Raw genomic sequence first — 18,102 nt, 5'->3', positions numbered from 1 at the left:
GCTGAGCTACCCAATTTCAAAAAAAAAATCAGCTCAAACAGAGTACCGGAAGCAAAATTATCGTTGATTTAAGATTGACAGTTTTTTCAGGTTTTTTGGTGACGACAGAACGAACTGTAGAAATTTACAGTTTTCTATCCACTTTTTCTCTTGTCATTTCTTGCATTTGGGTTTATATTTCTTGTCAAAATTTTTATCATTATGACTTCAAAAATAGCTTATGTTCCTGAACTTGTCGGCTCTAACTATCTTGCATGGGAAAGGAAAACGATTGATGTTCTCAAGATTAAGAATCTAAGGAGGTTGGTTAATGGTGAACATAAGAAACCTACAGATGCTCAAGCCTTGATTAAATGGGAAGAAAAATGTGATCAAGCAAGAGGGCTCATTGGTCAAACGGTTTTAGATAGTCTTCAAGTGAGTATTGAGGCAGAAGACAACCCGGTTGAGGTATGGATAATTCTTGCTTCTTTATTTGATAAATCTGATGATGTTTCTACTTATTATCTTGAAAAGAAGATTCATGAGATAGATCCTACTAATTTTGATAGAGTAGAATTATATCTTGATGAATTCAAAACCTTAAATGTAAAGTTAAATAATTGTGGTAAAGATTACAAGAAGACAGACGCTACTCTTTGTAGAAATTTTCACTATAGATCACTTGATAATGCAATAGACTAAAGCAAAATACAAGATCTACTTCTACAACAAACTTTGCAGAAGCTTAATCGAATTGAGAAAGATCAATGAGAACACATATAACTTAGAATGAGAAATCAATCACACATAACACAGAAGGATAATCCTGGGGAAAGCCTCAGCCTAAAACCCCAATCTTTGTAATATCATACAAGTGGAAAATAGTCCAGATTACAAAAAGAAATCAGCTCACAAGCTATCCTGCTCTCTTTGCAATCCCTTTGCTGCTCATAGATAGTCAAAGGCTTCTCACAAAACTTCTCCTCTACCCTCCAAGCCTCCTATTTCCTTGCGCAGTTTTCCCTGGGGTCTAGTGCTTCCACAAGTATGAATTTCCACCTCACACTACTCACTTGGCTCAGAAATAACTGCACAAACTTGAAGGAGATAAATCCTTCTCCATGGATGAGTTTCCTTTATAGGAAAAATCCATCCAACTAATAGTACATTGTCCCTCCTTTGATCTCAACTGGATCTCTGTTTGAACTGACATGCATGAGTTATTTATGAGAGAATATTCAGTTATCTGAAGTGCAGCAGTTATATGCAAGCATGCATTAACTAACTGAACTCACATTAATTCAACAAACTATTTGGATTAATCTAACTAGACTTGGCTCAGTTAACTGAGCCAACTAATTACAACTCATACTTATCTCTTTAACTGATGGATATATTCCTTAATCAATGGAGAAACTGTTGCATGTCCTCAAATAGACTTCATGTTTGATTTTCTGCAACTAATTAACTCATGGGGAGTTAATTAATTATTTTTCAAACAGCTAGTAAGATCAAATTCGAATTTTACTTCTCAATTTTAGTCCAAGGACTGACTAAAATTGGAATCTATCATAAACTACTAAAAATAGCAATGCTATTTTTAGCACTTCCATTTTTCATTCCATGTTGCTCAGTCCAACACTGGTACCTGAACTATTATTTATAACAGTGCTATTTTTAGCACTTCTATTTTTAGCATTTCTTGTTGCCATTTTCAGCACTCCCTCTCAACAAGAAAGGCATTCAACTCGAACTCGATCCTATACCTTTGGAATGTTCTACATGCAACACTTCTCCCAAGTGTGGATGCTCCAACAACTCTAGAAGCAAAAAAAACTCCCAACTGACCTCATTGTTGGGCTAGAAACATACTCTGATGTTGAAGCTCTATCTACCGCTGACAAGTGCTCCCTCTCTGAGCTTTGAGCTGTTGCAACACTCCATGCATCTCGCACCTTTGCACGCCTCTCTGTGCCACCCTGCATTGGTGCAACACTCCTGTGCCTCTCACATTGTTGCAGCTTGCTAGCTCTGCACAGTCTTGGGACTCTTGCACTGTAGCTCTCTCTGCCGCTCCATCCGCATCTGTCTCTACCCACTAAGCCAGTCCTGCTACTCCTCGTCAGGGCTCCTGTAGCAAGGTCTAATCAAAGAGGTTGGGTACCTCAATGATCTTACCCCTATTCCAACCTTCTTGGGGTTGTCACTCCACATCGCCCCACCTCCTACCTGGAGGTATGGATGCATGTGATCCCTCTGCCCACCTGGCTCGAAATTTCCCCCTACTGGAGGTCTCTGCATTAGTGGATGTCTCTACTCAATCTCCTCTCATCTTCTCTAGTTGTGTCTGCTCCACAACCTCCTGAAGCTGCTTCACTGATTGTGGCTCCTCCACAATTGTCTGAGGCTTCTTTTGGCGTTGCATGTTGATAGGTAATGTACTCTCCCTCTCAACCACCAAGTTTCCAACAGTTGCCTTGCTCATCAAGGCTTTGCATGCATCTTGAACCTCAAGAGCATACAGGTTCTTGACTAGCACACCAATCTGTTTCATCTTTCCCATCGTCACGAAATTTTCTGAAAAAAGAGCTGATTTTATATCAGTGATATCTCCCTCATAAGAAACTTCAATTCAACCAATTTTTTTTTTGAATTTCTGTACTTTTCCGCAAGGAATCTAGATTTGCTATTTGTTTCTCAAAATTTTGCACAAAAATTTTCAGATCTTCTCTGAAAACTCGCGGCCCATTTTTTTTTTTTACTTTGAATTCTCTTCATTGTATATTGTTCTCTACTTTGATCACCTTTACACTGATACCATGTAGAACTTTTTCTACAAAACTTTGCTTTGATACCATGTAGAAATTCTCATTGTAGATCACCTGATAATGCAATATACTAAAGCAAAATACAAGATCTACTTCTACAACAAATTTTGCAGAAGCTGAATTGAATTGAGCAAGACCAATGAGAACACATATAACTAAGAATGAGAAATCAATCACACATAACGCAAAAGAACAATCCTGGGGAAAGCCTCAACCTAAAACTCCAATCTCTGTAATATCATACAAGTGGAAAATAGTCCAAATTACAAAAAGAATCAGCTCACAAGCTAACTTGCTCTCTCTGTAATCCCTCTGCTGCTCATAGACAATCAAAGGCTTCTCACAAACCTTCTCCTATGCCCTCCAAGCCTCCTTTTTCCTTGTGCAGTTTTCCCTGGGGTCCAGTGCTTCCACAAGTGTGAATTCCCACCTCACACTGCTCGCTTGGCTCAAAAATAACTGCACAAACTTGAAGGAGATAAATCCTTTTCCATGGATGTGTTTCCTTTATAGGAAAAATCCATCCAACTGATAGTACATTGTCCCTCCTCTGATCTCAACTGGTCTCTGTCTAAACTGACATGCATGAGTTATTTATGAGAGAATATTCAGTTATCTGAAGTGCAACAGTTATATGCAAGCATGCATTAACTAATTGAACTCACATTAATTCCACAAACTGTTTGAATTAATCTAACTGGACTTGACTCAGTTAACTGAGCCAACTAATTACAATTCAATATTACAACTCATCCTTATCTCCTTAATTGATGGATAAATTCCTTAATCAATGGAAAAATTGTTGCATGTCCTCATATAGACTTCATGTTTGATTTTCCACAACTAATTAACTCATGGTGAATTAATTAATTATTTTTCAATTCTCTTCTAATGGATTGCATTTCTTTGGACAATTTTTCTTGGGGTCCAGTGAAACCACATGTGTGAATTGGCCTCTTCTCACACTCACTAACCTCTGATCTAACTGCGCAATCTTGTAGGAGATAAATCCTTCTCCATGGATGAGTTTCCTTTATAGGAAAAATCCATCCAACTGATAGTACACTGTCCCTCCTTTGATCTCAACTGGGTCTTTCTCTGAACTGACATGCATGAGTTATTTATGAGAGAATATTCAGTTATCTGAAGTGCAACAGTTACATGCATGCAAGCATTAACTAACTGGACTCGCAATTAATTCAACAAATTGTTTGAATTAATCTAACTGGACTTGGCGCAGTTAACTGAGCCAACTAATTTCAAGCCAAGTGGGTAGAGGGATCACATGCATCCATACCTCCAGGTCGGAGGTGGGGTGATGTGGAGTGATAGTCTCAAGAAGGCTGGAATAGGGGCAGGATCATTGGTCAAACGGTTTCAGATAGTCTTCAGATGAGTATTGAGGCAGAGGACAACCCGGTTGAGGTATGGATAATTCTTGTTTCTTTATTTGATAAATCTGATGATGTTTCTTCTTATTACCTTGAAAAGAAGATTCATGAGATAGATCCTACTAATTTTGATAGAGTAGAATTATATCTTGCTGAATTGAAAACCTTAAATGAAAAGTTAAATAATTGTGGTAAAGATTACAAGAAGACAGACACTGCTCTTATCATTCTTGTAGAACAAAAAATGCCATCTTGTTTTGACATGTTCATCCAAACTAGGAATAAGGCTCTTGAATTGTCTCAAAGTACCATGAAACCTACTTTTAATGATCTATGCAAAGGGTTGATAAATGAGCAAGAAAGGTTGATTGCTTTAGGACAAATCTCACCTAATAAAGCTCTTATGGCACATAATAAGAATCCTAAGAAAATTTTTAATAATGTTAAAGGTTCTTATTCACACACTTCTAATCATACTAATAATAATGGTCATCCTTCTCATGCACATCGTGAAACTAGTAAGAGGAAGAAAGTGTTTGATCCTTTTAAGCATTGTGGTAAAAGTAACCATCCTGAAAAGAATTTCTTTAAAGCAAAACATTTAATGGCTAAAGCTAACAAGAAAAATTCTAATGAATCTCAAGTAGCTTTATGTGCATCTGTTGTTTCGTCTAGTAATTCTTCTTCTAATGTGGAATGGATAATGGATTCTGGTGCTTCTAAACATATGACTAGTAATGTTTCTTTATTTACATCTCATGACACTAATAAGCACTCATCTAAGAAAGTTTCTATTGGTGACGGGAAACAACTTTCTGTAATTGGTTATGGTAATATTAATGTTGCTAATGGTCGACGGGAAGATGTTTTTTGTGTTCAAAACATGCCCATCAACTTACTTTCTATTTATCGTGCATGACATAAAGGTTTTAAATTTGAAGCTTGGCCTGATAAATATGTTCTTAAAGATATCAACTGAAATTACAAAATGGTCTCTTCTGGTCCTGTTGATCATACAATTGGTTTATATAAATTTGTTGGTTTTAATTCAACTAAGAGACAACCCTTTTATTCCTATGTTGCTCATGCCGATTAACCAAGTCAATCATGTCATGAAAGATTGGGTCAGTTGAATTATGGTAAAATGCAAATGCTAACTAAAATGGTTCATGGTTTGCCTAATATTTCTTCTACTACTAGTGTTTGTGAAGGATGTGTTCTTGGTAAACATCATAGAGAAATGTTTGATAAAGGTAAAGCCTAGCATGCTAAAGCACCTTTGCAATTAATTCATAGTGATATATGTGGTCCTCTTGAAGTTCCTTCAATATCTCATGCAGTTTATTTTCTTACCTTTATTGATGATTTTAGTAGAAAATATTGGGTTTATTTTTTGAAAAATAAAAGTGAAACATTTGTAAAATTTCAAGAATTTAAATCCATGGTTGAAAATGCATCTGGTAAGAGTATTAAAACCTTGCGATATGATAATGGGGGGAAATTTGTTAAGAAAGAATTTGATGCATATTTATCTAAACATGGTATTCAACATCAAAAGACTGTTCCTTACACACCTCAACAAAATGATGTTGCTGAAAGGAAAAACAGAGCTTTAGTTGAAACGACTAGATGTATGGTTTATTCTAAAGGACCGCATAAGAAATTTTCGCTGAAGCCATTTGTTGTGCTAATTTTATTTTAAATAGAGTTCGTACTAAAGCTGTTAAGCATGTTACCCCCGAGGAAAAATGGAATGGACGTAAAGCAGATATTAGTAATTTTAAGGTGTTTGGTTGTGAATGTCAGGCTCATATTCTTGATGAATAACAGAAAAAGTTAGAACCCAAATCTCACAAGTGTATCTTCATTGGTTATGATCAGAATTCCAAGGCTTACAAGTTGTTTGATCCTTCTAATAAAAGTTTTGTAATTAGAAAGGATGTCCAATTTCATGAAGTCTCTTCCCCACCTGAGTCTGTAGAATCTCATGTTACCCTGAATTTACCAATACCACCTGTTACTCCTTCCAGTTTTGTGCCTCTTATTGATCTTGATTCTTCCTCTCCCTCAAGTATTCCACCTGAAACTCATGAAGCTCCTGAAGTGACTCCTGTTCCTTCTACTCTTCCTGTTTGGGCTTAGAAAACTCTTGAATCTGCAGGTAGTGAGGTTGGAAATCCTTCCGACACTTGTCAAACTAGATCTAACTTTTCTCTTATGACCAAAGTTTTGGCCATAGATGATCCTACTACTTATGCTCAAGCTAAGGGTAAGCCTCATTTGGAACAAGCTATGTCTGCTGAATATGAATCTCTTTTGAGAAACAAGACTTGGTCTCTTGTTCCTCTTCCTTTAGGAAAGAATTTAGTTGGTTGTAAATGGGTTTATAAAACTAAGTTCACTGCAGAAGGACAGATCGAAAAGCATAAAGCTAGATTAGTTGCAAAAGGTTTTAATCAACTTGAAGGTATTGATTATAATGAAACTTTTGCTCCTGTTGCTAAAATGAACACAATAAGAACCATTTTATCACTTGCTGCATCTTATAAGTGGGAAATTCATCAAATGGATGTTAAAAGTGCTTTTTTAAATGGTGATCTTACTGAATAAATTTATATGCGATAGCCTCCTGGTTTTATTTCTACTCAATCCTCAAGTTTAGTATGCAAATTACACAAATCTTTATATGGTCTCAAACTAACACTTAGGGCTTAGTATGATAAAATTGATGCATATTTCTTGAATAATGGTTTTAAGCATTGTATATCTGATCCAAATCTGTATGTTAAGAACTTTGGTGATAATGTCCTCATTATTGTTTTATATGTGGATGATCTAATTATCACTGGCAGCCAACTTGTATTAATTCAAGATATGAAAATTGCTCTTTAGAAGCAGTTTGAGATGATAGATCTCAGTACATTGCACTATTTCTTGGGTCTTCAGATCTGGCATATGGCCGATGGTATTTTTCTCTCTCAGCCTAAGTATGCGACAAATTTATTGGCTCATTTCCATATGAGTGATTGTAAACCTGCTCCTACACCATTTCAATTCGGTGTAAAGTTAATTGTTGAGTGTACCACTCCACTGGTTGATGCTACTCTTTATCGTCAGCTCGTTGGCAGTTTGATATATTTAACTCACAACAGACCATATCTCTCTTTTGCGGTCAGTATGGTTTCTTGATTCATGTAACAACCTTGTGAAAGTCATTGGCAGGAAGCCAAGAGAATTCTGCGATATTTACAGGGGACATTGCATTATGGTGTATTTTATTTGAGAAGTGATACAATTTTACTCTCTGGTTATACAGATTCTGATTGGGAAAGTGACAGTTTTGATTGATGGTCAACTGTTGGTTACATATTTCAACTTGGTTCAGGTCTGATCTCTTAGTCTAGCAAGAAGGTGAAGACTCTTTCTTTATCTTCATGTGAAACAAATTATAGAGCAACCAAAGAAGCAGCTAAAGAATCTATTTGGTTACGACATGTTCTTACCGAGCTTGGTCTGGTTCCGAAATCATCCACTGTGTTGAAATGTGACAATCAGGGTGCAATTCAGCTTGCTTATAATCCGATATATCACTCCAAGACGAAGCATCTCGACCTTGATGCTCATTATATTCGAGGTCTTGTCGCCAATGGTATTCTTTCTCCGGAGTATTTCCCTACCGAGTAGCAGGCAGTCGATATCTTCACCAAATTCTTGATAGAAGCGAAGTATGTGCATCTTCATTCTTTTCATGGGATGAGGGAAGTTGTAATCAAGGGGGAGCAATAATGACTCCTTCCTTCCTTAGTGTTATGATGGGCCCTTCTTCCAGCCATTATTAAGGGGGAGTGTTGGAATATATTATATTCCTTGGAAGGTAATAATGTCTTTGTATTATGTCGGAAGTTGTCCACAATCTTATGTAAAAGAGTAATACATTATATCCCATATTTATTATGGCATAATATACTCTTGTATCCATTTATTATATAAAGAGGTGTTATTTTGGAGAATTATATTATCCCACATTTAATATGTGAGAGTAATTCCTCCACATCTTTGGGTATATAATAGGGTCAAGGAAGCCTCTTAAGATATCTACCATTTTGGGATACCATCACATCTTATCCTGTGTTCACATCATACTGCCATTTGTATCGGGTTATTTGTAGTTGCTCTCTTTATAAGATTGTAGGAGATTTCTAGAGATAATAAAAGACAACCTGCTCTCTTTATAAGATTGTAGGAGATTTCTAGAGATAATAAAAGACACACTATCAAGGAATAATGGTAGTCTAACTTATAGATCAAATAGCCCTTTTTACCGGAATTCATCAAAATTTGGTAATACAATTTCCAGAATTTATGTTGTTTAAAATGCTTTTTTGAATGCTTCAATGGATTTAGCACCATGAAAAACCCATGGGGCACTCGAATTATGAAGACTAAACAATTTAAATTCAAGTTTATGAAGACTAAACAATTTAAATTCAAGTTTTTAAAAATATTTGTCTGATTTTGATTAAAATTAACTAGAAAAAATATCGTGAAAAAAGTTATTTAGTCTATAAATTAAACTAAAACATAAAAATATATTAAATCCATTCCTAGAATATGGCCATAAAACCAGGAGATGTTTACAAGATTTCCATAGGTCTCAAATCTGTTGGAAGATACAAATTATTTCCTGCAATATAGTCTAAGAACTAATCATACATGCCTTTAGAGGGGCGCATGCCATTTTTTCCACTACTGTTATAGATTTTACAAAACCGGCCTACACATAATTTCACTTTACAAAACATATTCATTCTAATTTTTGGGAGTAAACAGGCATAGGGAAATTCAAATGTAATTCCAGATTTACGTGTTGTCAATTGCTTCCTCTATCCACGTTGATGGCCAGGTCATTCATTTATCTGTTGAGATGAGAGTCCATGATCTTACAACGACGCATCCCATTTTTTCCACTACTGTTATAGATTTTACAAAACCGGCCTACACATAATTTCACTTTACAAAACAGATTCATTCTAATTTTTGGGAGTAGACAGGCATAGGGAAATTCAAATGTAATTCCAAATTTATGTGTTGTCAATTGCTTCCTCTATCCACGTTGATGGCCAGGTTATTCATTTATCTGTTGAGATGAGAGTCCACGATCTTACAATGCAAAGCTCTCCTTTCCTCATTTCGCTTGACCATTTTCTTCTTCACCACTTGAGCTTCTATCGCTAGACGCATGGTTGCACTAGCATGGATGTGTATTGTCTATAGGTGTTCCCATGAGGAAGACGTGGACATGAAACCAAGATCCAACTCTTGGATCTCGAAATTGAAGACCCTAGAAATCATAATCTGGCTTGGAAAAATACTTCTCCCAACTGAGGAAAGAGTCTAGCGCTGAGGTCTCTGTGTCTTGGAAGGGAGACTGCAAAATTTTAGATCGGAGCTCCGGGATTTCATCGCCCTCGAGATAACAAGATCAGAGCAGTCATAAGTCGAGAACCAAAACATGACCCCTGGCCTTACACAAAATATTTCCAGCTGAAGCGGTTTTGCAATTGATGGTCCCCCTTAAAAGCCGAGGCTAGTCCCATATGGCTTGCACTTCACTTTATCTTTTTGTTATTTGATTTCTTAAATACTTGATTCAGGGAATATCCTGCCATCATGTTACTTCATTGATGATGAATTTACCCTCTTCTAATTGGCACCCCCTTTTTGCTTGGGCATCAGCTTCAGCATTTTGCGCTCTTAATACATGGAAGAAAGATAAATGAGGGAAATATTCCAATTCTCTAAGAATCATGTATAGCAAAATCTTCAGGGGGATTTTTGCTAGGGCTGGATTTCTAGATCAGCCACTGTATTGGTAAAAACAAATCCCTAATCACAATGAGCTTCTGCTTTGATCCTTGGTGATCTGGAGTCTAGGCGAGAGTCAATATAACTTAGCCATATTGTTTGTCCTCAAGCCTAGGCCCCGACTATACTTTATTTCCTATTGTTTTATAGGGTACACAAGGATCCCTCCACCCCCTGTTATTCCTAGATTCCTTTTCGCAACTCTAACCAAAAAATAATATCCAATAGCCTTGAGTTGATTTACAACTAGCGAATTCTTGATCAGGGAAATACATTTTCCAATGTTTCTCGGAATAGATATTTCCCTGTAGCAAGTTAAAGAGAGAGCCAAGAGTATCAAATAGCGATGTTACCGATTGAATTTTTAAATGATCCAACCTGGGATCCATAGCTTTTAGCTTACCACTGTTAAATTCGAGGTAGAAAGATAACGTTTTAGGGCAGCAACTTTAGTAGGAATATCTTTGTTTTTGAACATGGAATTGTTTACGAGACAACCATATTTTCCAACAAACATATTTTGGAATAGAGCACCACAACCATTTTAGGCGAGGCTTACCCACCCAAGATCCTTTGTAATGATTGATCTAATTTGAAATATAAGCCGAAATATCCAAGCGCCAACACATTATTCCCTGTAGTGGGCTAAGCAGTAATGACCATACTTGGCATGTATAAGAGCACAATAAGAAAATACGAGATGTGGATTCTTCTTGAGGTTGCATAATGGACATCTCGAAGGGCCCTGAATCCCTCTTTTTCTGAAGTTTTCAGTAGTGAGAATTTTATTGTGTGTGAGTAACCAACCGAGGACATTTACCTTTGGTATTGCATTATTTTTCCATTCAAGAGATTTAGGAGGAATATGCACTTGAAAGAGGAGGTATTCGTACCCATATTTCTTTGACTACGTAGATATGATATTTCTAGCCTATGTCATCTTCAATAAATTGATTCGAAGGTGCACATCTTGTCAGCATGACTTGCAAAAGTTTCCCTTATTGTTTAAGGTTAGGGTGGAATGTTTTCGAGAAGCCAACCTTTCCATTTGTAGGATTGGTCCCATTCGACCAGGTGTGAGAGTTTTACAAATCCTTTTCTCATCAAATGCATCTTGATAAGAGAGAGGTCATCGATTTCCTGTAGGGGCTCTGTTCAGAATGGAGTCTTCCCACAATAAGATGTTCCTTACATTACGCGGAGTCCAACTGACATGGTCATTAATCAACTTAATGGAGGAGGAAATTAGCTTCCATACTGGATATTTGTGTCGCTCGGATCGCATAAGAGGTTCACCTCTGGGTTGACCATAATTAGCCTGAAGAACTTTCACCCACCTTGCATCTGGTTGAGTTTTCATTTTCTAGGCTAGCTTAGCACCAAAGGCTTTATTCATCAAAGTTCAATCACAAACTCCCAAACCACCATGAGACTTGGGAGCCCGGACAGTGGCCCAATTAACCAAATGAAATTGTTTTTTTTGGGAGGAGGTTATTGTTGGAAAAAGTAACTATGTTCGGTATTCACTAATGTACTTGAGTCATTATGTAATGTACTTGTCAAAAGAATAAAGAAAATAATTTTTATTATTGTAACAATGAATTATTAAAGCATGGGTTTCATGCTTGGGTCATCATTATATTAGTCAAAGTCCCCATTGTGGACTCCTAGGATTAATATTGAGTTTATAGAGTCATTGTACATTCGAAGAGACCCTTCTTGGGCTTTCAAATCATGTAAAAAGGTTTTGTATCAAGTCAAATATGAATTATGTGTCCTCCACATCATGTCGGCCTAAGGACCCCCATTTGACCCACAAGAAGCCTATATATTGAAGGAGGTCAAAGTCATTTGAAGCACTCACTCTCAAGCAAGTTCGATATCTCAAGAAGAGCTGGAGAAGTGCGAAGTCTGTTGTCAGGAGGATGAAAGAAGTGCAAGGTTGGGGGAGTCTCTAGAGGAGAATAAAATCTAACTTTTGGTGTCTCTCTCTCTGTTTCATGGTCTGGGTTAGGAGGTCGAAGTCTCCTAATATTTTGTCATTTTCATAAGCTGCATGTTGCTGGAAGTTGCTGGAAGGGGTCGAAGATCTTCGAGGCTGACATGGTGTGGAGGGAAAGTCCGGTCTTGGTCTAGGGTAAAGAGTCTTAAAGAATACTGTTGAAAGGAAGAATTATCTTGACTAGATTTTCCCCTCGAGGGGGGTTTTTTCCTGGAATGTGCCTATATCTTGTGTCTCTTGTTTTGTGATCTTCATGTATGTATAATTGATTGATGAAAGATAAGATTGTAAAGAAGTAAAAGAAGCCAACACACTCACAAGTAATTATCAAGAAAGGATAATCAAACCCAATATAATATCCTTTATTTTCCAATATAATATCATAGCTAAGGTCAAGAGAAGTCGAAAATCATTTTGTTGGCATGGATTCTCCCTCTATGGTGAACTACATAAGTTTGGGTTTAAACTCTACTGGAAGATGGATCAAGAAGATCATCTACTACCTATTATACAAAGTCAAGAGTCAAGGATTCTTGGTTGCCCTTACAGGATCTCTTACTGATGGCAATGCATCGATCATTAATAGTGGAGCATCGAGGCACTTGACAGGTGAAAGTAGACAACTACACATACTATTAAAGGAGTCATCCTTTCATGCAATGGAATTGGGTGACAACAAAAGCTATGATGTTAAAGGCTTGGGATCTACATCATTGAAGTTGGACAATGAATCAAAGCTGCATCTCAACAACATTCTGTATGTTCCAGGTTTGAAAAAGAATTTACTTTCGATTTCTTTTTTAGAACATAAAGGGGAAATAATTACTTTTGTGGATGGAAAAGTATTGGTTTTGGGAAAGAACTCTAGTATTGACAAAGACAGGGTTAATGGAGTTCGTGAAGGAAGTCTTTACTGGGTTATCACTCTATCTCCTCAAGCTCTGGGTCATATGGAAATTAGTCCCATTGAACTATGGCATCAAAGGTATGACTGTCTTCATTATAGGGGCATCCCTACTCTTAGTCAATTGGTTCATGGTATTCTTGATATGAAGTTAGACCATGAAGATGTGTGCAAGGGATGTTCTCTGGGGAAGCATACTAGAAATCCATTTCATCATAGTGAATCTAGATCTAAAGAAATATTAGATATCATCCATTCCAATGTACACAGGTCCATGTCTGACAAAACACTTTGAGGCCATCTCTGCTATGTAACATTCATTGATGACCATTCAAGGAAGACATGGCTTTACTTATTCAAAACTAAATATGAATTATTTGATAATTTCAAGGAGTTCAAGGCTGGGGTGGAAACCCTAAATGAAAAGAAGATAAAGAATCTAAGGTCTGAAAATGGTGGGGAATACATGTCTAAAGAGCTAATTTCATATTGTAAGGATGTAGGTATTAAGAGCTCATTGTTCCCTACTATCCTAAACAAAATGGATTGGCCGAAAGGAAGAATAGGTCAATCGAGGAAGGCATTCGAACTATGCTCCTTGATAAAGATCTACCAAAGTTATTATGGGTTGAAGCAACAATGTCTACCATGTATGTTCAAAATAGAAGTCATCATAAGATTCATGATAATACTACACCTGAAGAAGTATTCACAGGAAAGAAGTTGAGTGTGGATCATTCCGCATATTTGGAAGTCCAACATATGTCCATGTTCCGAAAGACAAGCGAAAGAAGTTGGACTCAAAAAGCATCAAGGGAATATTCGTTGGTTATAGTCTTTCCTCAAAAGCATATAGAATATGCATAAAGGAGGGAAGATACACTGAAGTAAGTAGGGATGTCAAATTTAATGAGAATTAAGCTTACAAGAAATCAAAGGATATTCCTCTTGATTTTGATGACGAAGAAGTTCTTGTATTTGAAGAAGATGAAGTTCATGAGAACTCTACTACAAATGATGAAGCAGAAGCACCAAGTGAGCCTATTCAATCGGTGGTTATCCAAACCACATGGGAGAGGCAAAATTGGTTGAAAGCTACATTAGAAGATGCTGAAGGAAATGAAGCTATGAAATGGTCCTCTAGAGAAAGAAAGAAACCGAAAAGGTATTCAGGTTATGCTGCATATATGAAGAAGTTGATTGAATTCTAACCATCTACATTCCAGGAAGCTGAGCATGAAGAGGTTTGGAAGAACGCTATGCAGGAAGAATATCAATCCATCATGAAGAATGGGGTTTGGAAAATCGTTCCTAGACCTAGTGACAAATCGGTTGTCACATCAAAGTGGATCTATAAGATCAAACATGTTGTTAATGGAAGTATAAAAATAATTACAAAAAAAGGTTCATTAAAAGGGCTTTCTCTCAAAAGGAAGGCATTGACTATGAAGAAACATTCTCACCTACTGCAAGGCACACTACCGTTAGATCGTTGGTTTCATTGGCTTCTACAATGAGGTGGAATATCTATCAAATGGATGTTAGACCACATTTATGAATGGGACCATTGATGAGGAAGTGTACATCGAACAACCTGAAGGATTTGAAGTGAATAGCAGGGACTCTCATGTTTGCAGACTCAATAAGGCTCTATATGGCTTGAAGCAAGCACCAAGGGCATGGTATGCAAGAATGGATGCATATCTTCTCAAGATTGGATTCATGAAGAGTACTGTTGATCTAAATATATATATATCAAGTTTGTGACTAATGAGCCCATCATTATTCTACTATATGTGGATGATCTATTCATCGCCGATATAGAACAAAGAATTCAAGAATGCAAGAAGATGTTGGCAGCTGAATTTGAAATGAAGGATCTAGGACTGATGCATTACTACCTAGGTCTAGAAGTATGGCAGAGACCTGGGGAGATATATTTGGGGCAAGGAAAGTACATCATCAAGTTATTGCATAAATTTGGGATGATGGACTCCAAGCCAATGGTTACTCCTATGATCACAAACCTCAAGAAGTTAAGGATCTCCAACTCGAGTCTCATGGATCCTACCTCATATCGTAGTTGGTGGGTTCCTTGATGTATCTGGTAAATGCTAGGCTGGATATATGTTTTGCAGTGAAAATTCTTAGTTAGTTTCAGTTAGAGCCTTGTCATCAGTGGATAATTGCCAAACATATATTGAGGTATCTTCGTGGCACTATACATCACTACCAAAAGTATGATAGTAAGGAAGTCAAGCTAATTGGCTTCACAAACTCTGATTGGGGTGGCAGTGAGACCAATGGAAGGAGCACTACCGGAGGATGTTTTAGTCTGGGCGATGTTATGATCTTATGGATGAGTAGGAAGCAAGATCCCGTTGCATTGGGTAGTGTTGACGTAGAATATGTGGCTTCATGTGAAGTAGGAAAAGAGGCTATTTGGTTAAGGAAGATTCTGACAGATTTGTTTGAGAAGTCTCTGGGTCCTATTGTGATTAATTGTGATAATAAAAGTTGCATCAAGATGTTTTTAAATCCCATGTTTCATTTGAGGATGAAACATATCAATAATAAGTTCCACTTTATTAGGAACTTGGTGAAGGATGGGATCGTGAAGTTAGAATATGTTCCGACAGATGAACAGGTAGCAGACATAATGAAAAAGGATCTTCCTAATAAGAAGTTCAAATATCTAAGGAACCCATTGGGTTTGGTAGATATTGGTGATTGTATTGATGATAAAGAAATGGAATAAATTTGTTAAGGTTTTGGGAGTGAAGCATTGCCTGGGGAGACATCAGGCTAACACTCTGTGTTGATGTCAGGAATCCCGTAATTCAAAAAGGTGGTGTTGTTTATTGAGCTCTGTTTTGGATACACGCCTGCATGTTTAGGGTGATGGTTAGCAAGTAAGCTTGATGGTACCTAGAGGGGCTGAAATCTCGAGTCCACCTTACTCCCACTTGGATAGATTTTCCTAGTCAGGAATCTAGTAGAGAATCCGTCAGGGCCAGGAGCCTTCTTTGGATCTAGGGAGAATAATTTTTTATGAATTTTCTCTTCATCAGGCATACCTATGAGAAGTTGGTTCATTTCAATCGTAATGACTTCTAGGAGTTGCTCTAACATGTATTCTTCGGCTTCCTCTGATGGATGTTCTTGTTGAGTAGAGATCTTGGACATGAGTCATTGCTGCTTCTTTTATTTGTTTAAATTCCCGTAAATTTTCTCCTATTTGCAGATATTTCCTTTATTGTGTTCCTCTTTTATCTATTTTTGGATTTTCGGTGGAAAAATTTAGCCAACTCATGGAATTCGAGCTAGCCAATCCAAATCAGATTGAACTGAAAGGGAATAGGACCAAAATTTGAAGGGGGCATCAAATTGAGCCTTATATGACGATGATCTAATCCACTCCAAGGAAGAATAAAAGATTTAATGATGAGATTACAGGCTAGAAACTCACAAGCAATGAAAAATCACTTCATTATAGCTACGATGTAGTTGGCCCTAATTCTTTGATTGCTCCAGGTGAAGAGGAATCCTAAAGGGCGAATGTCTATAAGCTTGGAATGACTCACTAGATCTTCCATATGTCCCTAAAAAAGGTCTCTTACACCAGAACCTCCTTTCTTCTTCTAGCCATGTAGTGTGGTGTTAAATTTTCCCTCAAAGATGTTGTAGGTTCTGAATTTTGAATCTCGTATGCTGAACAACAAGGCCCAACACTCTTTCTTCTCACGAAAGTGGGCATGCATATAGAAATTTATGATTGAGTATACCTAGTTGGAAGATAGTTCCAAGAAAGAAGCAATCAACCAATGGATCAATTTTTGATGGTTCAAAAGGAGGACTTGGACAGGGTCTTATAAAGTGTTGATACCCCCGAATGTTCCACAAGAACTTTTTGCTAACATACTACTACTATTGAAATTTCTAAGTCTATTTGTTAGAAATTTAATCTGTATTCCTCTGGTTTATTTCTTCTACTTTTTAATTTCGAACAAGTTTTTAAAACATATAAATAATGAAATAAACACAATACAATCTCAACATCTACAGATCAACAGCTCAAAGAAAACAAACACACAAGTGACACCGTTATTTTTGGAAAACTCATCCCCGGAAAAACCCAATGCGGGAAAACTGGTGCAACAATTCTGAGGGTTTATTATTATGTAGTATATACTTGAGTACAACTAATTGCCAAAATAGCTCACCTGACAGAGAAAAACAATTGGCAGTAATACCTCTCTATTCGGAAATAGGTATTCAGAAAACCTATCCCACGAAACCCTCTCCAACAACTCTAAAGCACTGCGTCAGCATTTTATTGCTCTGTGTCAGCCTCAGAACCCTTTGTGTTAGCCCTCTAAGGCACTGTGTAGCCTCTGTGACCCTCTGCATCACTACCACTTCCTTCTGCGTGGATGACGCAGGCCCTCTGGCCTTTGCTCTGTCTCTGCTGGGCTCTGCGTGGCCAGTTTTGGCTTCTGCATCTGCCTCTCTGCTTCTGCACTGGTCTCTCGACATTATCTTTGCCTCTCTGTCTAGTACTCACTGCCCCTCGTTGTTGACCAATGATTCGAATTTACTTAGCAACCCTACTCTAGTAAATCGAATGAATGATCACTTTGGTGTATCCTCCAACTGACCCTCAAACCTCCTCTTATACTTTTCCTGTTGGTCCTTCAATGACCGATATTAAATCTCTTAATCAAAAAATAAGATTAGATTTGGCTTGATCCTTATCCTTTGGAACCTTCTAACCCAGTTTTATATTAATACCCATTAATATTTTATTTTTCCTAAGTTTAGACTTAGGAACTCCATTAAAAATATTAATTATTTTAATATCTCCCAAGCCAGTTAGAATATGCCTAAACCATTTCTGGGTCTTGGATATCTCATGTTCTTTAGCCTCTCCACCAACTTTCATGGCTAGAGAACATCCAATGTTACCCCAAATCAACACTCCCTCTTAGCAAGGATTGTGCTTTAGTAATACTCCACACTGAGCATCACCCTAATTATACAGCACCGGTACCTGTGTTGATGCTAGGCCTCCTCGCCCAACATCCTCTGCACTACTGCATCCCGTACTTCTACCCATGGCCCTGCCACTGC

Source organism: Pinus tabuliformis, chromosome 3_1 (assembly GCF_031772625.1).
Source record: "Pinus tabuliformis cultivar Carrire ecotype Pingquan chromosome 3_1, CPIR1, whole genome shotgun sequence".
NCBI classification, from domain to species: domain Eukaryota; kingdom Viridiplantae; phylum Streptophyta; class Pinopsida; order Pinales; family Pinaceae; genus Pinus; species Pinus tabuliformis.
The sequence above is the reverse complement of the archived record's forward strand: the minus strand, read 5'-3'. Positions refer to the sequence as shown.